A 5,866-nucleotide genomic window follows, 5' to 3' on the forward strand; every position below is an offset into this window, starting at 1 on the left:
CCTCCATCCTTATTATAGTTCTCAAATTGTTGGGAGGATTTACTTTAGTTACTGTAGGTTTAGTCCAACTCTAATTTAAATATTTATTCTAATCCTTTTACACAGTTTCTTTGAATTTGAGTGAAATTAGTCTCCGGAACATGGAGGGTGCCATATTTACGGAGACCTGTGCATGTGCAGTAGACTCCGGCACAATGCCGGAGCCTACTGCACCAGGGAGAGGAGGGGACCCATCCGGAGTCTGCACACGGGCCCCCTCCTCTGTTAAAACGCCCAATGGTGCAAAGTAAAAGCAATCCCACAGTTTCCCACAGCTAAAGGGTATATACATTGATTTGTAGAAAAAAAGTATAACATAAAAAAATATAGTAAATAAACATATCTGTTACCCATTTTACAGACACCACTGTAGCAGTCAGTACATTAAGTATTCATTTATAAATACTTTTAAACTCATAAATGTGTTTCTCTAATTTGCATCCTGATAGAAATCTTTACATTTTTTAATAAGCAAACAAGTTAACTTACTTGTCATCCTTTGGGGACAAAAACAAACAAAACTTCCCCATCTGAATAAAAGATGAAAATTAAAAAAAGAAGTTTAAAAAATAATTGACACCTCTGTGCAGCTTGATGGCGTCTCACCTTACTGAGCCAAACACCTTGTCATTCATTAGCTGCAATGATTGGTACTTGTCCTTCCACAGAGCAGACAACTTATCTGATTGACCACTTGGGTCCAAATTAAATGGATCCCTCTAGTTTTTATGTAGCTCTGCTTGTTAGAATTCGCTGCCAAGTCACGGTAACATTGCACCATTTCCAGAGCAGAAAACACACTGCAATATGTGTATGCTTCCAGTCACAGAAGTGCAGTTGTTGGTACTTGGGGGAGTGCCAAAAATGTAGGCTTTATTGTTATCATTATATATGTTCTCCTACACGTATGCAGGGTCAGACTGGCCCACAGGGGTACAGAGGAACCCTACGGTGAGGCCTACTAGCTGGGCACCCAAAGCCTCCTTTAGGGATCAGCTTCCAGACTGTGCTCTTGAATTATACATTATACATGTGTTACATTATACTGCACAGGAATATGGTGTATTTTCTTCAGTGCATTGCTGTTTTTACTGGTACATTATAATGCATGCACTAGCAGTATTTACTATATATGTATTTATTATGAGGCCCAGATCAGACACTCTCTAATGGTCAGCCAAACCTCTGTGGTGGCTGGCCAGACCCCCACCGAAGACTGACCACACCCATAAACATGAGCCCCAAGCACAGCATTCCCCCTGTGTGCCCCTCATTCCCCAGCCTGACACTGCATGTCTGCCTCCAATATGTGGCTGTATGTGGTAATCCACAGATGTACAGTGCATCCGGAAAGTATTCACAGCACTTAACTTTTTCCACATTTTGTTATGTTACAGCCTTATTCCAAAATGGAATAAATTCATTTTTCCCCTCAAAATTCTACACACAATACCCCATAATGACAGTGTGAAAAAAGTTTTTTTGAGATTTTTGCAAATTTATTAAAAATAAAAACTAAGAAATCACATGTACATAAGTATTCACAGCCTTTGCCATGAAGCTTACAATTGAGTTCAGGTGCATTCTGTTTCCACTGATCATCCTTGAGATGTTCCTACAGCTTAATTGGAGTCCATCTGTGGTAAATTCAGTTGATTGGACATTATTTTGAAAGGCACACACCTGTCTATATTAGGTCCCACACTTGACAGTGCATGTCTGAGCACAAACCAAGCATGAAGTCAAAGGAATTGTCTGTAGACCACTGAGACAGGATTTTATCGAGGCACAAATCTGGGGAATGGTACAGAAAAATATCTTCTGCTTTGAAGGTCCTAGTGAGCACCATCATCTGTAAATGGAAGAAGTTTGGAACCACCAGGACTCTTCCTAGAGCTGACTGGCCATCTAAACTGAGCGATCGGGGCAGAAGGGCCCTGGTCAGGGAGGTTACCAAGAACCCGCTGGTCACTCTGTCACAGCTACAGCATTCCTCTTTGGAGGGAGGAGAACCTTCCAGAAGGACAACCATCTCTGCAGCAATCTACCAATCAGGCCTGTATGGTAGAGTGCAATTTTTCCATATCTGTGAACTCTCATCAACGATTCAGGAGGAGATGCACTTTAATTTACTACCAAACCACACTTAAACTGCCCAATCTCATCCGATCTTGGTAGCGAAAAAGTGTTGGGCCAGGTAAGTATCAGGAGGTGGACCTCCTGAGAATACCCAGTGTAGTAAGTTCTGGATCATAATCCAGTCTAACGCTGAAAGCAGATTCACACCTTTAATTTCTGCTATCCTTATTTTGTCTCTTTTGAGAACATACTGGCTCATCTTCTCCTTTATCCAATTGTTTAAAGACCTCAATTCTGTTTGATTGACACACCAAATCTGGATCAAATTCTATGTGGGGGTAACTTTAATGCTACCAGAATTCAATATAGAAAATTGCTATAATATCATTTGGTCAATGGAGGGCGCCATGTAAACAGTCCTTCTCAGGACTACAGAACTATTCCTGCTGCATATAAGGCATATAGCCAGTAAATGTCATAACTTTTCAGTTAATTCAATAGATAAGCTATAGATGTGACTTAGATAACTTCTGCTCCAAACATATTTTTGAAAAAGCACTACAGGGGGTATCATATTTTAATTATATCTATAATAAAGGTTATGTTTTAAGAATATAGATAATCAACACACACAAAAAAACATTTTCAATAATTTCTTTAATGTAATGAACCAGAAGGACTCTTAGATCATGAGAAACAAAATTCTCTGGTCTGATGAGACAAAGATTGAACTCTTTGGTGTGAATGCCAGGCATCATGTTTGGAGGAAACCAGGCACCACTCATCACTAGGGCAATATCATCCCTACCGTGAAGCATGGTGGTGGCAGCTTCATGCTGTGGGGATGTTTTTCAGCGGCAGGAACTGGGAGACTAGTCAGGATAGAGGGAAAGATGAATGGAGCAATGTACAGAGACATCCTGGATGAAAACCTGCTGCAGAGCACTCTTGACCTCAGACTGGGGTGACGGTTCATCTTTCAGCAGGACAACCAGAGCTGGTCCTAGCCAATTTGATGCCATAGGCAAAATTTTGGCTGGTGCCCCCTAGCACCGATGCTAGTTCTGCATCTGACCCAGCAACACTTAGGCAGTGGGACCCAGCGGGGAAAGGGTGGGGGAGGTTTACCCTGTGGGACAGATCAACCCTGCATAATGCCCCATAGTAATGCCCTTAATACATATAATTCCACAAAGTAATGCACCTTACACATATGCCCCACATTAGTAATGCCCATAATACACAAAATTCCACACAATAATGCATCTTACACATATGAACCACATTAGTAATGCCCATAATACACATAATACCACACAGTAATTCACCTTACACATATGCCCCACATTAGTAATGCTAGTAGCTTTTTTTAAATAAAACTTACTTTTGCTTGCTGGTGTGCTTGCAGTCAGTGTGTGCACCCATGCACTGCAGTCTGTGACTGCGTTTTGTGAGATGGGGGTGGCAGGATGGGTGAGCGCTTGTGCTCGCACCTGTTAAAGGGGCACCCGTACAAGGAATTTGACCACAGAGGGTATGCCGTCCTTTGCAAGCCTCATCCTTTATTTTAGCTTGATGGTTGGACACAGATGGCAGCAAAGTCCAGATACTGCTATACTTGCTGGTTATACAAAAAGACCAGTATCAAACATGTACATTTACAACAACATCAAGACCTGGTTCAACGCCCAGCTCAGGCAACTTCGTCAGGCCAAAGAGGAGGCCTATAGCAGCGGTGACAGAGTACTATACAACTCTCTGACTAAAGAAATCAGGCTAGCAAAAAAGTGGTTCTCGGACAAGCTGACAAACGATCTCTCCACCAATGACCCCGTATCTGTATGGAAAGGAATGCAATCCATAACCAACTACAAGAAAACATTGAAGTCCACCACCATGCACCAAGACCTAGCAGACGAGCTGAACCACTTTTATTGCAGGTTAGCAAAAGAAGTCCCCTGCGACACAAACAGTCACCTCTACGATGCCCTGAACACCGACGACTAACTCCAGGCACTGCAAGTAGCCTAAGAAGAGGTGGAGGCATTGTTCAAAAGGGCCAAACCCAGGAAAGCTCCGGGTCCTGACGGAGTGTCCCCATCTGCTCTAAGAGCATGTGCGGGTCAGCTCGCACCCATATTCACCAAGATCTTCAACAAATCGCTGGAGCTACAGAAACTCCCTTCCTGCCTCAAAAGGTCTACTATCGTCCCGGTCCCCAAGAAATACTCTATCACGAACCTGAATGACTATAGGCCGATAGCACTGACGTCTGTGGTCATGAAAACGTTCGAGCATCTGGTTTTGAATCACCTAAAAAATGTGACTGGCCCCCAACTGGACCCCTATAATTTACCTATCGATCGAATTGGTGTGTTGAGGATGCAGTCAACCTGGGCCTGCACTACATTCTACAGCACCTAGACATTCCTGGTACCTATGCGAGGGTCCTGTTTGTCGATTTCAACTCGGACTTCAAAACAATCGTCCCCAGCATCCTCCACCCCAAATTACTTCAGCTAGGGGTCCCAGAAGCTACCTGTTCCTGGATAGTAGACTTCCTGACAGATAGCACACAGGTGGTGAAAGCGGGGGAATTCACCTCTCAAGCACGGTCCATTAGCACAGGGGCCCCTCAGGTCTGTGTCCTCTCACCCCTGCTCTTCTCCCTGTACACAAATGACTGCACCTCAGAGGTGCAATCAGTAAAGATCATCAAATTCGCTGATGACACCACCGTCATCAGCCTCATCAAGGATGGGGACGAATCGACCTATAGATGGGAAGTAGGGGTTGGACCAGTGGTGCAGCCATTAAAAACCTTAAGCTCAACTCCCTCAAAACTGTCGAGATGATAGTGGACTTCAGGAAGAAGTCAGCTAGTGCACCACCGCTAATGATTGGTGACAGTGTGGTATCGCAAGTTTCTAGGGACCACAATCTTCCAGGATCTTAAATGGGGGTCCAACGCTGATGCCACTGTCGGGAAAGCGCAGCAGAGTCGGTACTGTGCTCCTCTATACTGGTATGGTACAGCTCCGCAGAACCTAGGGGCACCAGCAGCTACTGCTGATTAAAATAATATGCGGCAAGCCTATATTCTGTGTGTGACTGGAGCTCTATCTGCATACAAAATGCCTTACTAATGTGCGTCATTATGTGTATAAGGTGTACTACAGTACATGGTGGCAAAACGTATAGAAAGGGCACTACTGTGTGGTCTAATGTGAATAAAGAGCAATATGGTGTGGTGTAATGTGAATAAGGGGCACTACTGTGAGGAGTAACGTGGTACTACTGTGTGATGTAACATGACTAAGAGACAATATTGCATGATATAAGGTGAATAAAGTTGCAGTACTGTGTGGCGTAATTTCAACTGGGGGTATTATTGTGCGGGCATGCCCCTTCCCAGCAAGAACACGTCCCATTTTGGGCTGCGCACTGAATATAGGGGGTAGCAGCACCAAAATGAGGACTGCTATGGGTGTGGGGTGATGGTGCTGGGAAAGGGGTACAAAGTCAGAGGTGGAACTAGTGGCGGTGCTAGGGGGCACCAGCCAAAATCTTGCCTTGGGCATCATATTGGTTAGGGCCGGCTCTGCAGCTCTGCCCTTTGCGAGGGACAGATGCAGGCTCCAAAAGGTTGTCAGAACCGCAGAGAGGATCATCGGGGCCGACCTTTCCTCAGTCCAGGACCTGTACCTGTCCAGAGCTAAAAAGCGGGCAACGAACATAGTAAAGGACC

At 44.3% G+C, this 5,866-nt stretch overlaps 1 pseudogene; it reads left to right on the top strand.

Moving 5' to 3' along the window:
* Positions 1-2,166: 2,166 nt before the first annotated feature.
* LOC134897527 (5S ribosomal RNA) lies at positions 2,167-2,284 on the top strand (annotated as a pseudogene).
* The last annotated feature ends 3,582 nt before the right edge of the window (positions 2,285-5,866 follow it).

The sequence above is a fragment of the Pseudophryne corroboree genome, chromosome 3 (assembly GCF_028390025.1).
Source record: "Pseudophryne corroboree isolate aPseCor3 chromosome 3, aPseCor3.hap2, whole genome shotgun sequence".
In the NCBI taxonomy this organism is placed as follows: Eukaryota; Metazoa; Chordata; class Amphibia; order Anura; family Myobatrachidae; genus Pseudophryne; species Pseudophryne corroboree.